Source organism: Gadus morhua, unplaced genomic scaffold (genome assembly GCF_902167405.1).
Source record: "Gadus morhua unplaced genomic scaffold, gadMor3.0, whole genome shotgun sequence".
NCBI lineage: Eukaryota > Metazoa > Chordata > Actinopteri > Gadiformes > Gadidae > Gadus > Gadus morhua.
Genome location: NW_021963960.1, coordinates 78,933 through 100,752, shown reverse-complemented (window position 1 = coordinate 100,752; position 21,820 = coordinate 78,933). Strand labels below are relative to the sequence as shown.

At 37.6% G+C, this 21,820-nt stretch overlaps 1 long non-coding RNA gene across 1 annotated transcript; it reads left to right on the top strand.

Annotated features, from left to right (window-relative positions):
• Positions 1-5,540: 5,540 nt before the first annotated feature.
• On the top strand, positions 5,541-6,172 carry LOC115538249 (uncharacterized). The gene is made up of 3 exons (XR_003975181.1): positions 5,541-5,664; positions 5,778-5,899; positions 6,111-6,172. It is a non-coding gene; the product is annotated as an uncharacterized LOC115538249 (long non-coding RNA).
• Positions 6,173-21,820: the final 15,648 nt, after the last annotated feature.

Below are 21,820 nucleotides of genomic sequence, written 5' to 3'. Positions count from 1 at the left end.
ATGGGCATCCAAAAAGAGACCAGTACCCAATCTGGAAGTCAAACCAAACAGTCTGCTTTTGGAAGCACCTTTCAGCCTCTCTAAAAGACCAACGAAAAGCTGTTTCTTTCTGAGCTTGATATATGTTGTTGCATCAACAGCCATCTATTTTGGGTATAGGTTTGGTGCTTCAGTCTATTAAGATGGCCGCGTGGCAAAGCTTAAGGCTTCCAAAAGGCCTATGGGCTTCCAAAAAGAGACCAGTACCCAATCTGGAAGTCAAACCAAACAGTCTGCTTTTGGAAGCACCTTTCAGCCTCTCTAAAAGACCAACGAAAAGCTGTTTCTTTCTGAGCTTGATATATGTTGTTGCATCAACAGCCATCTACTTTTGGGTATAGGTTTGGTGCTTCAGTCTATTAAGATGGCCGCGTGGCAAAGCTTAAGGCTTCCAAAAGGCCTATGGGCTTCCAAAAAGAGACCAGTACCCAATCTGGAAGTGACTACCATTACACAATGAAACGACAGAAATGCCCCAAAATAAGACACTGGGCTATTTAAGGGATGGCGAACAGGCCTCAATTGTCAAATTTAACTTTTCGTTTCATAAAGTGTTCCAAATTTGATTTCTATATCAAGAAATAGTGCTTTCTATTAATGAAGACATGTGCTGGAAAGAGCTCATTAAGACCTTTCCAAAACACTTGGCCTCATTCCTGTAGGCCTTTATTTCACAAAGTTATAAGGGTTCAAAGTTGACCTTTCGGGGGAGGGGTTAGGGTGACCATTGGCGACCCCGAGGTCCTAGAGGGCTGAGATTCGGAGTGGAGGTCCCAGTCAGACCCTGTGAATAGCCCGTCGAGTCTCGGGGCGGTGACACCTTCCTGTCTTATATTTGTTTTTTTCGCCCAATGCTGATTGAGAAGCACTTGGGGGTTACACTTCTGAGTAGATCTGAGTCGAAAAAGTGACCTTAGCAAGGAATTTTTTTTCTGTTGTGTCAAATGGGCCGTCTGTCGGATATGTCGTTCATGGGAACAATGGGGACGCGTGAATGCGTTTTGAAACCATCCGCTATCTCGAAAGGTCACAAACTTTGTAGGTTAGGGTTTCCCCAACCTCCCCCATTCACTTATATTGCCTTATGGAAGCACCTTTCACCCTCTGTAAAAAGCCAAGGAAAAGGTTTTTCTGCCCGAGCTTGAGGTATGTTGTAGCACCAACAAGCTTCTCTTTGGGCTATAAGTTTGGAGCTTCAGCCTCTTAAGATGGCAGAGCGGCTCCATTGAACGCTTCGCAAAGAGGTTAGGGTTTTCCCCAACCACTTATATTGCCTTATGGAAGCACCTTTCACCCTCTGTAAAAAGCCAAGGAAAAGGTTTTTCGGTCCGAGCTTGAGGTATGTTGTAGCACCAACGACCTTCTCTTTGGGCTATAAGTTTGGAGCTTCAGCCTCTTAAGATGGCAGAGCGACACCATTGAACGCTTCCCAAAGGTCAATAGGTCAAGGAAGGCCTTCCAAAAAGAGACCAGTACCCAATCTGGAAGTCAAACCAAACAGTCTGCTTTTGGAAGCACCTTTCAACCTCTCTAAAAGACCAACGAAAAGCTGTTTCTTTCTGAGCTTGATATATGTTGTTGCATCAACAGCCATCTATTTTGGGTATAGGTTTGGTGCTTCAGTCTATTAAGATGGCCGCGTGGCAAAGCTTAAGGCTTCCAAAAGGCCTATGGGCTTCCAAAAAGAGACCAAGTACCCAATCTGGAAGTCAAACCAAACAGTCTGCTTTTGGAAGCACCTTTCAGCCTCTCTAAAAGACCAACGAAAAGCTGTTTCTTTCTGAGCTTGATATATGTTGTTGCATCAACAGCCATCTATTTTGGGTATAGGTTTGGTGCTTCAGTCTATAAAGATGGCCGCGTGGCAAAGCTTAAGGCTTCCAAAAGGCCTATGGGCTTCCAAAAAGAGACCAGTACCCAATCTGGATGTGACTACCATTACACAATGAAACGACAGAAATGCCCCAAAATAAGACACTGGGCTATTTAAGGGATGGCGAACAGGCCTCAATTGTCAAATTTAACATTTTGTTTCATAAAGTGTTCCAAATTTGATTTCTATATCAAGAAATAGTGCTTTCTATTAATGAAGACATGTGCTGGAAAGAGCTCATTAAGACCTTTCCAAAACACTTGGCCTCATTCCTGTAGGCCTTTATTTCACAAAGCTATAAGGGTTCAAAGTTGACCTTTCGGGGGAGGGGTTAGGGTGACCATTGGCGACCCCGAGGTCCTAGGGGGCTGAGATTCGGAGTGGAGGTCCCAGTCAGACCCTGTGAATAGCCCGTCGAGTCTCGGGGCGGTGACACCTTCCTGTCTCATATTTGTTTTTTCGCCCAATGCTGATTGAGAAGCCCTTGGGGGTTACACTTCTGAGTAGATCTGAGTCGAAAAAGAGACCTTAGCAAGGATTTTTTTTTCTGTTGTGTCAAATGGGCCGTCTGTCGGATATGTCGTTCATGGGAACAATGGGGACGCGTGAATGCGTTTTGAATCCATCCGCTATCTCGAAAGGTCACAAACTTTGTAGGTTAGGGTTTCCCCAACCTCCCCCATTTACTTATATTGCCTTATGGAAGCACCTTTCACCCTCTGTAAAAAGCCAAGGAAAAGGTTTTTCTGCCCGAGCTTGAGGTATGTTGTAGCACCAACAAGCTTCTCTTTGGGCTATAAGTTTGGAGCTTCAGCCTCTTAAGATGGCAGAGCGGCTCCATTGAACGCTTCGCAAAGAGGTTAGGGTTTTCCCCAACCGCTTATATTGCCTTATGGAAGCACCTTTCACCCTCTGTAAAAAGCCAAGGAAAAGGTTTTTCGGTCCGAGCTTGAGGTATGTTGTAGCACCAACGACCTTCTCTTTGGGCTATAAGTTTGGAGCTTCAGCCTCTTAAGATGGCAGAGCGGCACCATTGACAATTCCCAAAGGGGTTAGGGTTTTCCCCATTCACTTATATTGGGTTAAGGTTTGAGTGCTTCTGGAAGCACCTTTCACCCTCTGTAAAAAGCCAAGGAAAAGGTTTTTCTGTCCGAGCTTGAGGTATGTTGTAGCACCAACAACCTTCTCTTTGAGCTAAAAGTTTGGAGCTTCAGCCTCTTAAGATGGCAGAGCGACACCGTTGAACGCTTCCCAAAGGTCAATAGGTCAAGGAAGGTCTTCCAAAAAGAGTACAGTACCCAATCTGGAAGTGTCTACCGTTCCACAATGAAAAGACAGAAATGCCCCAAAACAATACTCTAGGCTATTTTAGGGATGGTGAACGCGTGTGCAGAGGAAATGGCTCCTTTTCAGAACTCAGTCATGGTTTATCCCCGCTTCCAAAATGGAGTTGTACCGAATCTGGAAGTGACTACCATTCCACAATGAAACAACAGAAATGCCCCAAAATAAGACACTGGGCTATTTAAGGGCTGGGGAACACGCCTGAATAGTCAAATTTAACATTTCGTTTCACAAAGTGTTCCAAATTTGATTTCTATATCAAGAAATAGTGCTTTCTATTGATGATGACATGTGCTGGAAAGAGTTCATTCAGACCTTTCCAAAACATTTGGCCTCATTCCTGTAGGCCTTTATTTCACAAAGTTATAAGGGTTCAAAGTTGACCTTTCGGGGGAGGGGAAAAAGGAAAAAAAGGCTCCTTTTCAGAACTCAGTCATGGTTTATCCTCGCTTCCAAAAAGAGTACAGTACCCATTCTGGAAGTCAAACCAAACAGGGATTTTTTTTTCTTCTGTTGGGTCAAACAGGCAGACTCTCAGATATGTTGTTCATGGGAACAATGGGGACGCGTGAATGCGTTTTGAAACCATCCGCTATCTCGAAAGGTCACAAAATTAGTGGGTTATTGTTTCCCCCATTCACTTATATTGCCTTTTGGAAGCACCTTTCACCCTCTGTAAAAAGCCAAGGAAAAGGTTTTTCAGTCCGAGCTTGAGGTATGTTGTAGCACCAACAAGCTTCTCTTTGGGCTATACGTTTGGAGCTTCAGCGTCTTAAGATGGCAGAGTGGCACCATTGAACGCTTCTCAAAGGGATGGAGAGGTACCGAATCTGGAAGTGACTACCATTCCACAATGAAACAACAGAAATGCCCCAAAATAAGACACTGGGCTATTTAAGTGATGGGGAACACGCCTGAATAGTCAAATCTAACATTTCGTTTCACAAAGTGTTCCAAATTTGATTTCTATATCAAGAAATAGTGCTTTCTATTGATGATGACATGTGCTGGAAAAAGCTCATTCAGACCTTTCCAAAACATTTGGCCTCATTCCTGTAGGCCTTTATTTCACAAAGTTATAAGGGTTCAAAGTTGACCTTTCGGGGGAGGGGAAAGAGGGAAAAGGCTCCTTTTCAGGACTCAGTCATGGTTTATCCCCGCTTCCAAAATGGAGGGGTACCGAATCTGGAAGTGACTACCATTCCACAATAAAACAACAGAAATTCCCCAAAATAAGACACTGGGCTATTTAAGGGATGGCGAACAAATCCTGCAGAGTCCAATTTAACATTTCATTTCACAAAGTGTTCCAAATTTGATTTCTATATCAATAAATAGTGCTTTCTATTGATGATGACATGTGCTGGAAAGAGCTCATTCAGACCTTTCCAAAACACTTGGCCTCATTCCTGTAGGCCTTTCTTTCACAAAGTTACAAGGTTCAAAGGAGACCTTTCGGGGGAGGGGTTAGGGTGAGTGAACGCGTCTGCAGAGGAAATGGCTCCTTTTTGGGACTCAGTCTTGGTTTATCCCCACTTCCAAAAGGAGAGGGGTACCAAATCTGGAAGTGGCGTTTATAGTTGAACGCCCTTTTCCATACAACCATATTGAATGATATATATATATATATATATATGCATAAACACACACACGATAGGAGATACTATATGTAGGGCTACTGATTCAAAATAACGTTCTTAAATGAAATAAGTGTAAACACCTCTATCAAATAAGCCTATGTCCGTTGATTTGCTTTTCATTTATCACCCATCAAAGGAAAAAAGACGATGAGACTAAGAGACATTTGTGACATTTTTAATCAGTAACAATTATGTTCTCATTAATCTCAACACATATTATACATAGAATGCACATGAAACCCTGTAGATGTTGGTGTGTTTGTCACAATGTATTGATTTTCACAAATTATAAATACGTTTAGTTTATTCGTTTACTAAAGACTGAGTCTCACCATTCAACATATGTGGATTTGGAAGTTGCAAGTTGTAGTTTTTTCTCACCATTGAACGTATGTCGATTTGGAAGTTGGAAGTTGGAAGTTGGATTTTGTTGTCAGTGTCACCTTTGAACATATGTAGATTTGGAAGTTGGATTTTTATCACTGTCGCCATTGAACATATGTCGATTTGGAAGTTGGAAGTTGGATTTTTTTTGTCAGAGTCCACCATTGAACATACATAGATTTGGAAGTTGCAAGTTGTATTTTTTCTCACCATTGAACATATGTCGATTTGGAAGTTGGAAGTTGGATATTTTTTTTCAGAGTCCACTATTGAACATATGTAGATTTGGAAGTTGGAAGTTGGTGTTGATTTGGGCAGACCCTCGCTGCTATAAAAGTGGGAGCTGCACAACAATGTTATTAACCCAAGCGGACCTTCATGATGGTAAGTGCTCTTCTTGGCTTCCAATAGGAATACCATCTTCACTACATATTGAGAAGCATTTGTAATATGTTTGCTTCTATTTATTGTTGTCCATCATCTGTCCATCTCCTCAGTCATCGGGAAAAAAAAGTGACTGCAGAGAGTGCCCAATTTGCGGGAACTTCATTTCCCACTTGAGTCAACACCTACAAAAAACCCTGCTCCTCCGCTCCTCCGCCCGCTGGTCCAGTGGGCGGTGAGTCAAAGTCATACCTGGGTGTTGCAAGCAGTGCTCAACTAATTGTTTTTCTTTCTTTCTATCTTTCTTTTTCTTTATCTAACCTTACTTTCCACTACAGCACTCACTGCATTGTCTGCAAGAAATGCATTCTCTAGTTTCAGATGTAATTATTCATAACACTATCCCCAGCCAAGTTCTTGATGGAAGCTGTTCATGTTCATTTTAGTGTTACAGGTCGATTAAACTGCCGAGTTTGCGACAAGGTGGTCTTGTCCCGCCTGGACAAACCTCTGGCGGACCTCCACCAACTTCCTCCAGATGTGAGTTTACTCAATTTGTTGAATGCCCTCTTCCATACAACCATATTGATTGATATATATACGATATGAGATACTATATGTAGGGATACTGATTCACAATAATTTTCGTAAATGAAATAAGTGTAAACACCTCTTTAACATAAGCCTATGTCTGTTGATTTGCCACCTGCTGCACAGCGAGACCCTCCCTGTGATGAGGACCTCAACACTGGGACCCCGCCCACACCCACGTCACCCGCTTCACAGCGAGACCCTCCCAGTGATGAGGACATGGCCTCCATGGAGCTGGAGGAATCCGACTCAGAGGAACCTGAAGTGGGGCGCCCACTGAAACGTCGAGGGATGAAGAGGAAGCTATCGTTTTCTGGGGCGGTGGTGGAAAAAAGCGGGGTTATTACAGGCCCAAAGCCGCCCGCCACAAATTTTCAAAGACAAAGGAAGATGGTGGTTGTTCTGAAAGATATTAGCTAACTTGCGTTAAATTGTTGTTATGTTGATTGGTTCCATTGTTTTTATGTTCTATTATTGATATGTTTAAATGTTCCATTGTCACGGTATTAATAAATAAATGTTTGATTGTTGCCCGTCTTATCGTCTTGTTTACTGATTAAGTGACATTTTTAGTTAGGAAAAGTAATGGTCAAATAAATCTCAACACATATTATACATAGAATATACTTAAAACCCTGTAGATGTTGGTGTGTTTGTCACCATGTTTTGATTTTGACAAATTATAAATACTATTAGTTTATTTATAATTTGTTTATAGTTTAGTTTATTTGTTTGTTAAATACTTAGTGTCACCATTCAACATGCGTAGATTTGGAAGTCGGAATTGGGAAGGTTCCAACTTCCAAATCCACACATGTTCAATGGTCACACTTCCAACTTCCAAATCTACATATATTCAATGGTGACACTGACAGATTCCAACTTCCAACTTCCAAATCCACACATATTCAATGGTCACACTTCCAACTTCCAACTTCCAAATCTACATATGTTCAATGGTGCCACTGACAGATTCCAACTTCCAACTTCCAAATCCACGCATGTTCAATGGTCACACTTCCAACTTCCAACTTCCAAATCTACATATATTCAATGGTGACACTGACAGATTCCAACTTCCAACTTCCAAATCCACACATATTCAATGGTCACACTTCCAACTTCCAAATCTACATATGTTCAATGGTGCCACTGACAGATTCCAACTTCCAACTTCCAAATCCACGCATGTTCAATGGTCACACTTCCAACTTCCAAATCTACATATGTTCAATGGTGACACTCTGACAAAAATTCCAAATTGGGCAGTGTAAGGTCTGGCTGGATCTGGGTGACACTGACAGATTCCAACTTCTACACCCACACACACCGAACATGTAGCACACACGCACACACGCACACGTATTTGTCCACATACGCGCACACACACACACACACCCACACACACACAGACACACACACACACACACACACACACACACACAGACACACACACACACATACACACACGCATATATATAAAACAATATAAAACATTTAAGAAGGAATGCAAATGAGGCATTATCAATTACAATACAAACATAATTAAAACACATAATTAAAACACATACAAGCTTCGGGTCCAATGTTTCCAGAAGCAGGATGAGTATATCTTGCGTCACTCTGAGAGTTGTTAATTATGTTTGTTTTTCGCACAGTCGGCCTCATAGGTGTTGTCGTCCCTCCTCCAAGCTTGGGGGGAGATGGGCCTCCCCGGGTCCCCAAGCTTGACGGACATCCGTTCAGCCGTGGCCACATACGTGAGTATCAAAAACACGTGATAAGGAATTGGTGAATTTAGTGCATTTTGCTTCCGTTACGCACATTCGATGCAAAGACATTCTTGTTTGTAATTGCCCCTCTTTTTCTTTGTTTGTAGAACTTCGAGACCAACCACTCAGAGGTCCGCAGGAGTCTGAGTGAATTCATGTGCCACGACGTCCACACGCAGGAGCGCTTTTATGCGCTCCAAAAGACAATACCACGGGCCAAGCAGATGAGGGACCTCTTCGTCTGCTTGGCACAGCAGGAGCCTTCATCTGATTCCTCCTCCTCACCCGCTCCTGCTGCTGCTGGCTCCTCCTCCCCCGCTCCTGCTGCTGCTGGCTCCTCCTCCCCCGCTCCTGCTGGCTCCTCCTCCAGTCGTGCTGGCTCCATGAGGACGAGGCTAAGGCCCTCTGTGGCCCAATTTTTGGCCAGAAAGGTGAAGGAGAGAGTGGGGATTTCTCCCCGAAAGAGCAGGAGGAGGGCAGTCATTATCCTGAAAAAACTAACCGTTGAGTGGTTCAGTTCAGTTCTATATATTTATTATTCGTGTTGTGTTTCAGTTCTATATATTTATTCATGTTATGTTCAAGTTCTTAATATTTATTCATGTTCTGTGTTTTAGTTATATATATTTATTCATGTTGTGTTTTAGTTATATATATTTATTCATGTTCCGTGTTAGAAACGTTTCAATAAAAAAAACATTTGGAAACTGGTCGTTGTTTGTCAATTTTTATGGGGTCAGAACAGTCTCATCAATAATGAATGCAAAGAGAAGGATTAACAAATGTATTTTGTAATTTTTATATTAATTACTCTCTTCTCACAAATACATTTCAATGCACACACAAATGGATATCGGCAGGTATAAATGTAAAATATAAGTGTGACATGTTCAATGGTCACACTTCCAACTTCCAAATCTACATATGTTCAATGGTGACACTGACAAATTCCAACTTCCAACTTCCAACTCTACATTTGTTCAATGGTGACACTCTGACAAAAAGTCCAAATTGGGCAGTGTAAGGTCCAACTCTACATTTGTTCAATGGTGACACTCTGACAAAAAGTCCAAATTGGGCAGTGTAAGGTCCAACTCTACATTTGTTCAATGGTGACACTCTGACAAAAAGTCCAAATTGGGCAGTGTAAGGTCCAACTCCACATTTGTTCAATGGTGACACTCTGACAAAAAGTCCAAATTGGGCAGTGTAAGGTCCAACTCTACATTTGTTCAATGGTGACACTCTGACAAAAAGTCCAAATTGGGCAGTTTAAGGTCCAAATTGAAAGTCCAAATTGAGGGTCCAAATTTAGGACCCAAAAGGTCCAAATTGAGGGTCCAAATTGAGGGTCCAAATTGAGGGTCCAAATTTAGGACCCAAAAGGTCCAAATTGAGGGTCCAAATTGAGGGTCCAAATTTAGGGTCCAAATTTAGGACCCAAAAGGTCCAAATTTAGGACCCAAAAGGTCCAAATTGAGGGTCCAAATTGAGGGTCCAAATTTAGGGTCCAAATTTAGGACCCAAAAGGTCCAAATTGAGGGTCCAAATTGAGGGTCCAAATTGAGGGTCCAAATTTAGGACCCAAAAGGTCCAAATTGAGGGTCCAAATTGAGGGTCCAAATTTAGGGTCCAAATTTAGGACCCAAAAGGTCCAAATTTAGGACCCAAAAGGTCCAAATTGAGGGTCCAAATTTAGGGTCCAAATTTAGGACCCAAAAGGTCCAAATTTAGGACCCAAAAGGTCCAAATTGAGGGTCCAAATTGAGGGTCCAAATTTAGGGTCCAAATTTAGGACCCAAAAGGTCCAAATTTAGGACCCAAAAGGTCCAAATTGAGGGTCCAAATTGAGGGTCCAAATTTAGGGTCCAAATTTAGGACCCAAAAGGTCCAAATTGAGGGTCCAAATTGAGGGTCCAAATTTAGGGTCCAAATTGAAGGTCCAAATTGAGGGTCCAAATTGAAGGTCCAAATTGAGGGTGCAAATTTAGGGTCCAAATTGAAGGTCAAAATTGGGCAGTGTAAACTTTTTTGGATTTTTTTTTAGAAGATTTGACCAAGTGTGGAGTCAAAAAAGTTCCCACAGAAAGTGTCTAGGAGCACGTTTTATGCCATTTTGACTCGTTTGGTGATTTTATTAATTTGATTTTTTTTTTTATAATTAGAAATTTGAAAATTCATTTTTTTTTTTTTTGATAATTTGAAATTAGAAAATTCATTTTTTTTTTTGTTTGATATTTAGAAAATTGAAAATTCATTAATTATTTATTTATTTTTTTTCTTTTTGATAATTTGAAATTTGACAAATCATTCACATTTAATTATTTATTTATTTTTTGGTCTGTGGTGCACTTTTTTGGAAAATTTGACCAAGTGTGGAGTCAAAAAAAATATCCGGCCCGATCCCATTCACCATTTTTTTAATTTGGAATTTGAAAATTCATTCAATTTTTTTTCATTCTTTTATTTTTTTTGATAATTAGAAATTTGAAAATTCATCACATTTTTTTTTCTTTTGATAAATTGAAATTTGAAAAATCTTCTTTTTTTTTTTTTGATAATTTGAAATCTTAAAATTGTAAATTAATATTTAAAAATTATATTAATTATTTTTTTTTTCTTTTTGATTATTTGAAATTTGAATTTTTATTTTTTTTTATAATTTGCAATTTGAAAATTCTGAAAAGAAGTTCCCACAGAAAGTGTCTAGGAGCACGTTTTATGCCATTTCGAGTCTTTTGGTGGTGGTCTGTGGTGCACTTTTTTTTTAGAAGATTTGACCAAGTGTGGAGTCAAAAAAAGTTCCCACAGAAAGTGTCTAGGAGCACGTTTTAGGCCATTTTGAGTCGTTCGGTGGTGGTCTGTGGTGCACTTTTTTGGAATTTCTTTCCACCACTTGTTGGCGCAATCTCGCCCAACGATTATATGTGAGTAGCAGGGCTCGGTCCGATCCTGAATCTGCAGGAATTATGTTTCTAGCCCCTTCCTAAACCGATCCAAATTAATTGACGTGTGTTTAGGTTATTAGAAATAGAAGGGAGATTGGTAGAGGCTCGTAGAGGTCTGGCTGGATCTGGGTGACACTGACAAAATTTCGTGATCCTCATTTGTTCAATGGTGACACTCTGACAAAAAGTCCAAATTGGGCAGTGTAAGGTCCAACTCTACATTTGTTCAATGGTGACACTCTGACAAAAAGTCCAAATTGGGCAGTGTAAGGTCCAACTCTACATTTGTTCAATGGTGACACTCTGACAAAAAGTCCAAATTGGGCAGTGTAAGGTCCAACTCCACATTTGTTCAATGGTGACACTCTGACAAAAAGTCCAAATTGGGCAGTGTAAGGTCCAACTCTACATTTGTTCAATGGTGACACTCTGACAAAAAGTCCAAATTGGGCAGTTTAAGGTCCAAATTGAAAGTCCAAATTGAGGGTCCAAATTTAGGACCCAAAAGGTCCAAATTGAGGGTCCAAATTGAGGGTCCAAATTTAGGGTCCAAATTGAGGGTCCAAATTTAGGACCCAAAAGGTCCAAATTGAGGGTCCAAATTGAGGGTCCAAATTTAGGGTCCAAATTTAGGACCCAAAAGGTCCAAATTTAGGACCCAAAAGGTCCAAATTGAGGGTCCAAATTGAGGGTCCAAATTTAGGGTCCAAATTTAGGACCCAAAAGGTCCAAATTTAGGACCCAAAAGGTCCAAATTGAGGGTCCAAATTGAGGGTCCAAATTTAGGGTCCAAATTTAGGACCCAAAAGGTCCAAATTGAGGGTCCAAATTGAGGATCCAAATTTAGGGTCCAAATTGAAGGTCCAAATTGAGGGTCCAAATTGAAGGTCCAAATTGAGGGTGCAAATTTAGGGTCCAAATTGAAGGTCAAAATTGGGCAGTGTAAACTTTTTTGGAATTTTTTTTTAGAAGATTTGACCAAGTGTGGAGTCAAAAAAGTTCCCACAGAAAGTGTCTAGGAGCACGTTTTATGCCATTTTGACTCGTTTGGTGATTTTATTAATTTGATTTTTTTTTTTATAATTAGAAATTTGAAAATTCATTTTTTTTTTTTTTGATAATTTGAAATGAGAAAATTCATTTTTTTTTTTTTTGATATTTAGAAAATTGAAAATTCATTAATTATTTATTTATTTTTTTTCTTTTTGATAATTTGAAATTTGACAAATCATTCACATTTAATTATTTATTTATTTTTTGGTCTGTGGTGCACTTTTTTGGAAAATTTGACCAAGTGTGGAGTCAAAAAAAATATCCGGCCCGATCCCATTCACCATTTTTTTAATTTGGAATTTGAAAATTCATTCCATTTTTTTTCATTCTTTTATTTTTTTTGATAATTAGAAATTTGAAAATTCATCACATTTTTTTTTCTTTTGATAAATTGAAATTTGAAAAATCTTCTTTTTTTTTTTTTGATAATTTGAAATCTTAAAATTGTAAATTAATATTTAAAAAGTTATATTAATTTTTTTTTTTTTCTTTTTGATTATTTGAAATTTGAATTTTTATTTTTTTTTATAATTTGAAATTTGAAAATTCTGAAAAGAAGTTCCCACAGAAAGTGTCTAGGAGCACGTTTTATGCCATTTCGAGTCTTTTGGTGGTGGTCTGTGGTGCACTTTTTTTTTAGAAGATTTGACCAAGTGTGGAGTCAAAAAAAGTTCCCACAGAAAGTGTCTAGGAGCACGTTTTAGGCCATTTTGAGTCGTTCGGTGGTGGTCTGTGGTGCACTTTTTTGGAATTTCTTTCCACCACTTGTTGGCGCAATCTCGCCCAACGATTATATGTGAGTAGCAGGGCTCGGTCCGATCCTGAATCTGCAGGAATTATGTTTCTAGCCCCTTCCTATGCCGAGAAAATAACTTAAAACCGATCCAAATTAATTGACGTGTGTTTAGGTTATTAGAAATAGAAGGGAGATTGGTAGAGGCTCGTAGAGGTCTGGCTGGATCTGGGTGACACTGACAAAATTTCGTGATCCTCATTTGTTCAATGGTGACACTCTGACAAAAAGTCCAAATTGGGCAGTGTAAGGTCCAACTCTACATTTGTTCAATGGTGACACTCTGACAAAAAGTCCAAATTGGGCAGTTTAAGGTCCAAATTGAAAGTCCAAATTGAGGGTCCAAATTTAGGACCCAAAAGGTCCAAATTGAGGGTCCAAATTGAGGGTCCAAATTTAGGGTCCAAATTGAGGGTCCAAATTTAGGACCCAAAAGGTCCAAATTGAGGGTCCAAATTGAGGGTCCAAATTTAGGGTCCAAATTTAGGACCCAAAAGGTCCAAATTTAGGACCCAAAAGGTCCAAATTGAGGGTCCAAATTGAGGGTCCAAATTTAGGGTCCAAATTTAGGACCCAAAAGGTCCAAATTTAGGACCCAAAAGGTCCAAATTGAGGGTCCAAATTGAGGGTCCAAATTTAGGGTCCAAATTAAGGACCCAAAAGGTCCAAATTTAGGGTCCAAATTGAGGGTCCAAATTTAGGGTCCAAATTGAAGGTCCAAATTGAGGGTCCAAATTGAAGGTCCAAATTGAGGGTGCAAATTTAGGGTCCAAATTGAAGGTCAAAATTGGGCAGTGTAAACTTTTTTGGAATTTTTTTTTAGAAGATTTGACCAAGTGTGGAGTCAAAAAAGTTCCCACAGAAAGTGTCTAGGAGCACGTTTTATGCCATTTTGACTCGTTTGGTGATTTTATTAATTTGATTTTTTTTTTTATAATTAGAAATGTGAAAATTCATTTTTTTTTTTTTTGATAATTTGAAATGAGAAAATTCATTTTTTTTTTTTTTTGATATTTAGAAAATTGAAAATTCATTAATTATTTATTTATTTTTTTTCTTTTTGATAATTTGAAATTTGACAAATCATTCACATTTAATTATTTATTTATTTTTTGGTCTGTGGTGCACTTTTTTGGAAAATTTGACCAAGTGTGGAGTCAAAAAAAATATCCGGCCCGATCCCATTCACCATTTTTTTAATTTGGAATTTGAAAATTCATTCCATTTTTTTTCATTCTTTTATTTTTTTTGATAATTAGAAATTTGAAAATTCATCACATTTTTTTTTCTTTTGATAAATTGAAATTTGAAAAATCTTCTTTTTTTTTTTTTGATAATTTGAAATCTTAAAATTGTAAATTAATATTTAAAAAGTTATATTAATTTTTTTTTTTTTCTTTTTGATTATTTGAAATTTGAATTTTTATTTTTTTTTATAATTTGAAATTTGAAAATTCTGAAAAGAAGTTCCCACAGAAAGTGTCTAGGAGCACGTTTTATGCCATTTCGAGTCTTTTGGTGGTGGTCTGTGGTGCACTTTTTTTTTAGAAGATTTGACCAAGTGTGGAGTCAAAAAAAGTTCCCACAGAAAGTGTCTAGGAGCACGTTTTAGGCCATTTTGAGTCGTTCGGTGGTGGTCTGTGGTGCACTTTTTTGGAATTTCTTTCCACCACTTGTTGGCGCAATCTCGCCCAACGATTATATGTGAGTAGCAGGGCTCGGTCCGATCCTGAATCTGCAGGAATTATGTTTCTAGCCCCTTCCTATGCCGAGAAAATAACTTAAAACCGATCCAAATTAATTGACGTGTGTTTAGGTTATTAGAAATAGAAGGGAGATTGGTAGAGGCTCGTAGAGGTCTGGCTGGATCTGGGTGACACTGACAAAATTTCGTGATCCTCATTTGTTCAATGGTGACACTCTGACAAAAAGTCCAAATTGGGCAGTGTAAGGTCCAACTCTACATTTGTTCAATGGTGACACTCTGACAAAAAGTCCAAATTGGGCAGTTTAAGGTCCAAATTGAAAGTCCAAATTGAGGGTCCAAATTTAGGACCCAAAAGGTCCAAATTGAGGGTCCAAATTGAGGGTCCAAATTTAGGGTCCAAATTGAGGGTCCAAATTTAGGACCCAAAAGGTCCAAATTGAGGGTCCAAATTGAGGGTCCAAATTTAGGGTCCAAATTTAGGACCCAAAAGGTCCAAATTTAGGACCCAAAAGGTCCAAATTGAGGGTCCAAATTGAGGGTCCAAATTTAGGGTCCAAATTTAGGACCCAAAAGGTCCAAATTTAGGACCCAAAAGGTCCAAATTGAGGGTCCAAATTGAGGGTCCAAATTTAGGGTCCAAATTAAGGACCCAAAAGGTCCAAATTTAGGGTCCAAATTGAGGGTCCAAATTTAGGGTCCAAATTGAAGGTCCAAATTGAGGGTCCAAATTGAAGGTCCAAATTGAGGGTGCAAATTTAGGGTCCAAATTGAAGGTCAAAATTGGGCAGTGTAAACTTTTTTGGAATTTTTTTTTAGAAGATTTGACCAAGTGTGGAGTCAAAAAAGTTCCCACAGAAAGTGTCTAGGAGCACGTTTTATGCCATTTTGACTCGTTTGGTGATTTTATTAATTTGATTTTTTTTTTTATAATTAGAAATGTGAAAATTCATTTTTTTTTTTTTTGATAATTTGAAATGAGAAAATTCATTTTTTTTTTTTTTGATATTTAGAAAATTGAAAATTCATTCACATTTAATTATTTATTTATTTTTTGGTCTGTGGTGCACTTTTTTGGAAAATTTGACCAAGTGTGGAGTCAAAAAAAATATCCGGCCCGATCCCATTCACCATTTTTTTAATTTGGAATTTGAAAATTCATTCCATTTTTTTTCATTCTTTTATTTTTTTTGATAATTAGAAATTTGAAAATTCATCACATTTTTTTTTCTTTTGATAAATTGAAATTTGAAAAATCTTCTTTTTTTTTTTTTGATAATTTGAAATCTTAAAATTGTAAATTAATATTTAAAAATTATATTAATTATTTTTTTTTTCTTTTTGATTATTTGAAATTTGAATTTTTATTTTTTTTTATAATTTGAAATTTGAAAATTCTGAAAAGAAGTTCCCACAGAAAGTGTCTAGGAGCACGTTTTATGCCATTTCGAGTCTTTTGGTGGTGGTCTGTGGTGCACTTTTTTTTTAGAAGATTTGACCAAGTGTGGAGTCAAAAAAAGTTCCCACAGAAAGTGTCTAGGAGCACGTTTTAGGCCATTTTGAGTCGTTCGGTGGTGGTCTGTGGTGCACTTTTTTGGAATTTCTTTCCACCACTTGTTGGCGCAATCTCGCCCAACGATTATATGTGAGTAGCAGGGCTCGGTCCGATCCTGAATCTGCAGGAATTATGTTTCTAGCCCCTTCCTATGCCGAGAAAATAACTTAAAACCGATCCAAATTAATTGACGTGTGTTTAGGTTATTAGAAATAGAAGGGAGATTGGTAGAGGCTCGTAGAGGTCTGGCTGGATCTGGGTGACACTGACAAAATTTCGTGATCCTCATTTGTTCAATGGTGACACTCTGACAAAAAGTCCAAATTGGGCAGTGTAAGGTCCAACTCTACATTTGTTCAATGGTGACACTCTGACAAAAAGTCCAAATTGGGCAGTGTAAGGTCCAACTCTACATTTGTTCAATGGTGACACTCTGACAAAAAGTCCAAATTGGGCAGTGTAAGGTCCAACTCCACATTTGTTCAATGGTGACACTCTAACAAAAAGTCCAAATTGGGCAGTGTAAGGTCCAACTCTACATTTGTTCAATGGTGACACTCTGACAAAAAGTCCAAATTGGGCAGTTTAAGGTCCAAATTGAAAGTCCAAATTGAGGGTCCAAATTTAGGACCCAAAAGGTCCAAATTGAGGGTCCAAATTGAGGGTCCAAATTTAGGGTCCAAATTGAGGGTCCAAATTTAGGACCCAAAAGGTCCAAATTGAGGGTCCAAATTGAGGGTCCAAATTTAGGGTCCAAATTTAGGACCCAAAAGGTCCAAATTTAGGACCCAAAAGGTCCAAATTGAGGGTCCAAATTGAGGGTCCAAATTTAGGGTCCAAATTTAGGACCCAAAAGGTCCAAATTTAGGACCCAAAAGGTCCAAATTGAGGGTCCAAATTGAGGGTCCAAATTTAGGGTCCAAATTTAGGACCCAAAAGGTCCAAATTGAGGGTCCAAATTGAGGATCCAAATTTAGGGTCCAAATTGAAGGTCCAAATTGAGGGTCCAAATTGAAGGTCCAAATTGAGGGTGCAAATTTAGGGTCCAAATTGAAGGTCAAAATTGGGCAGTGTAAACTTTTTTGGAATTTTTTTTTAGAAGATTTGACCAAGTGTGGAGTCAAAAAAGTTCCCACAGAAAGTGTCTAGGAGCACGTTTTATGCCATTTTGACTCGTTTGGTGATTTTATTAATTTGATTTTTTTTTTTATAATTAGAAATTTGAAAATTCATTTTTTTTTTTTTTGATAATTTGAAATGAGAAAATTCATTTTTTTTTTTTTTGATATTTAGAAAATTGAAAATTCATTAATTATTTATTTATTTTTTTTCTTTTTGATAATTTGAAATTTGACAAATCATTCACATTTAATTATTTATTTATTTTTTGGTCTGTGGTGCACTTTTTTGGAAAATTTGACCAAGTGTGGAGTCAAAAAAAATATCCGGCCCGATCCCATTCACCATTTTTTTAATTTGGAATTTGAAAATTCATTCCATTTTTTTTCATTCTTTTATTTTTTTTGATAATTAGAAATTTGAAAATTCATCACATTTTTTTTTCTTTTGATAAATTGAAATTTGAAAAATCTTCTTTTTTTTTTTTTGATAATTTGAAATCTTAAAATTGTAAATTAATATTTAAAAATTATATTAATTATTTTTTTTTTCTTTTTGATTATTTGAAATTTGAATTTTTATTTTTTTTTATAATTTGAAATTTGAAAATTCTGAAAAGAAGTTCCCACAGAAAGTGTCTAGGAGCACGTTTTATGCCATTTCGAGTCTTTTGGTGGTGGTCTGTGGTGCACTTTTTTTTTAGAAGATTTGACCAAGTGTGGAGTCAAAAAAAGTTCCCACAGAAAGTGTCTAGGAGCACGTTTTAGGCCATTTTGAGTCGTTCGGTGGTGGTCTGTGGTGCACTTTTTTGGAATTTCTTTCCACCACTTGTTGGCGCAATCTCGCCCAACGATTATATGTGAGTAGCAGGGCTCGGTCCGATCCTGAATCTGCAGGAATTATGTTTCTAGCCCCTTCCTATGCCGAGAAAATAACTTAAAACCGATCCAAATTAATTGACGTGTGTTTAGGTTATTAGAAATAGAAGGGAGATTGGTAGAGGCTCGTAGAGGTCTGGCTGGATCTGGGTGACACTGACAAAATTTCGTGATCCTCATTTGTTCAATGGTGACACTCTGACAAAAAGTCCAAATTGGGCAGTGTAAGGTCCAACTCTACATTTGTTCAATGGTGACACTCTGACAAAAAGTCCAAATTGGGCAGTTTAAGGTCCAAATTGAAAGTCCAAATTGAGGGTCCAAATTTAGGACCCAAAAGGTCCAAATTGAGGGTCCAAATTGAGGGTCCAAATTTAGGGTCCAAATTGAGGGTCCAAATTTAGGACCCAAAAGGTCCAAATTGAGGGTCCAAATTGAGGGTCCAAATTTAGGGTCCAAATTTAGGACCCAAAAGGTCCAAATTTAGGACCCAAAAGGTCCAAATTGAGGGTCCAAATTGAGGGTCCAAATTTAGGGTCCAAATTTAGGACCCAAAAGGTCCAAATTTAGGACCCAAAAGGTCCAAATTGAGGGTCCAAATTGAGGGTCCAAATTTAGGGTCCAAATTAAGGACCCAAAAGGTCCAAATTTAGGGTCCAAATTGAGGGTCCAAATTTAGGGTCCAAATTGAAGGTCCAAATTGAGGGTCCAAATTGAAGGTCCAAATTGAGGGTGCAAATTTAGGGTCCAAATTGAAGGTCAAAATTGGGCAGTGTAAACTTTTTTGGAATTTTTTTTTAGAAGATTTGACCAAGTGTGGAGTCAAAAAAGTTCCCACAGAAAGTGTCTAGGAGCACGTTTTATGCCATTTTGACTCGTTTGGTGATTTTATTAATTTGATTTTTTTTTTTATAATTAGAAATGTGAAAATTCATTTTTTTTTTTTTTGATAATTTGAAATGAGAAAATTCATTTTTTTTTTTTTTGATATTTAGAAAATTGAAAATTCATTCACATTTAATTATTTATTTATTTTTTGGTCTGTGGTGCACTTTTTTGGAAAATTTGACCAAGTGTGGAGTCAAAAAAAATATCCGGCCCGATCCCATTCACCATTTTTTTAATTTGGAATTTGAAAATTCATTCCATTTTTTTTCATTCTTTTATTTTTTTTGATAATTAGAAATTTGAAAATTCATCACATTTTTTTTTCTTTTGATAAATTGAAATTTGAAAAATCTTCTTTTTTTTTTTTTGATAATTTGAAATCTTAAAATTGTAAATTAATATTTAAAAATTATATTAATTATTTTTTTTTTCTTTTTGATTATTTGAAATTTGAATTTTTATTTTTTTTTATAATTTGAAATTTGAAAATTCTGAAAAGAAGTTCCCACAGAAAGTGTCTAGGAGCACGTTTTATGCCATTTCGAGTCTTTTGGTGGTGGTCTGTGGTGCACTTTTTTTTTAGAAGATTTGACCAAGTGTGGAGTCAAAAAAAGTTCCCACAGAAAGTGTCTAGGAGCACGTTTTAGGCCATTTTGAGTCGTTCGGTGGTGGTCTGTGGTGCACTTTTTTGGAATTTCTTTCCACCACTTGTTGGCGCAATCTCGCCCAACGATTATATGTGAGTAGCAGGGCTCGGTCCGATCCTGAATCTGCAGGAATTATGTTTCTAGCCCCTTCCTATGCCGAGAAAATAACTTAAAACCGATCCAAATTAATTGACGTGTGTTTAGGTTATTAGAAATAGAAGGGAGATTGGTAGAGGCTCGTAGAGGTCTGGCTGGATCTGGGTGACACTGACAAAATTTCGTGATCCTCATTTGTTCAATGGTGACACTCTGACAAAAAGACCAAATTGGGCAGTGTAAGGTCCAACTCTACATTTGTTCAATGGTGACACTCTGACAAAAAGTCCAAATTGGGCAGTGTAAGGTCCAACTCTACATTTGTTCAATGGTGACACTCTGACAAAAAGTCCAAATTGGGCAGTGTAAGGTCCAACTCCACATTTGTTCAATGGTGACACTCTAACAAAAAGTCCAAATTGGGCAGTGTAAGGTCCAACTCTACATTTGTTCAATGGTGACACTCTGACAAAAAGTCCAAATTGGGCAGTTTAAGGTCCAAATTGAAAGTCCAAATTGAGGGTCCAAATTTAGGACCCAAAAGGTCCAAATTGAGGGTCCAAATTGAGGGTCCAAATTTAGGGTCCAAATTGAGGGTCCAAATTTAGGACCCAAAAGGTCCAAATTGAGGGTCCAAATTGAGGGTCCAAATTTAGGGTCCAAATTTAGGACCCAAAAGGTCCAAATTTAGGACCCAAAAGGTCCAAATTGAGGGTCCAAATTGAGGGTCCAAATTTAGGGTCCAAATTTAGGACCCAAAAGGTCCAAATTTAGGACCCAAAAGGTCCAAATTGAGGGTCCAAATTGAGGGTCCAAATTTAGGGTCCAAATTTAGGACCCAAAAGGTCCAAATTGAGGGTCCAAATTGAGGATCCAAATTTAGGGTCCAAATTGAAGGTCCAAATTGAGGGTCCAAATTGAAGGTCCAAATTGAGGGTGCAAATTTAGGGTCCAAATTGAAGGTCAAAATTGGGCAGTGTAAACTTTTTTGGAATTTTTTTTTAGAAGATTTGACCAAGTGTGGAGTCAAAAAAGTTCCCACAGAAAGTGTCTAGGAGCACGTTTTATGCCATTTTGACTCGTTTGGTGATTTTATTAATTTGATTTTTTTTTTTATAATTAGAAATTTGAAAATTCATTTTTTTTTTTTTTGATAATTTGAAATGAGAAAATTCATTTTTTTTTTTTTTGATATTTAGAAAATTGAAAATTCATTAATTATTTATTTATTTTTTTTCTTTTTGATAATTTGAAATTTGACAAATCATTCACATTTAATTATTTATTTATTTTTTGGTCTGTGGTGCACTTTTTTGGAAAATTTGACCAAGTGTGGAGTCAAAAAAAATATCCGGCCCGATCCCATTCACCATTTTTTTAATTTGGAATTTGAAAATTCATTCCATTTTTTTTCATTCTTTTATTTTTTTTGATAATTAGAAATTTGAAAATTCATCACATTTTTTTTTCTTTTGATAAATTGAAATTTGAAAAATCTTCTTTTTTTTTTTTTGATAATTTGAAATCTTAAAATTGTAAATTAATATTTAAAAAGTTATATTAATTTTTTTTTTTTTCTTTTTGATTATTTGAAATTTGAATTTTTATTTTTTTTTATAATTTGAAATTTGAAAATTCTGAAAAGAAGTTCCCACAGAAAGTGTCTAGGAGCACGTTTTATGCCATTTCGAGTCTTTTGGTGGTGGTCTGTGGTGCACTTTTTTTTTAGAAGATTTGACCAAGTGTGGAGTCAAAAAAAGTTCCCACAGAAAGTGTCTAGGAGCACGTTTTAGGCCATTTTGAGTCGTTCGGTGGTGGTCTGTGGTGCACTTTTTTGGAATTTCTTTCCACCACTTGTTGGCGCAATCTCGCCCAACGATTATATGTGAGTAGCAGGGCTCGGTCCGATCCTGAATCTGCAGGAATTATGTTTCTAGCCCCTTCCTATGCCGAGAAAATAACTTAAAACCGATCCAAATTAATTGACGTGTGTTTAGGTTATTAGAAATAGAAGGGAGATTGGTAGAGGCTCGTAGAGGTCTGGCTGGATCTGGGTGACACTGACAAAATTTCGTGATCCTCATTTGTTCAATGGTGACACTCTGACAAAA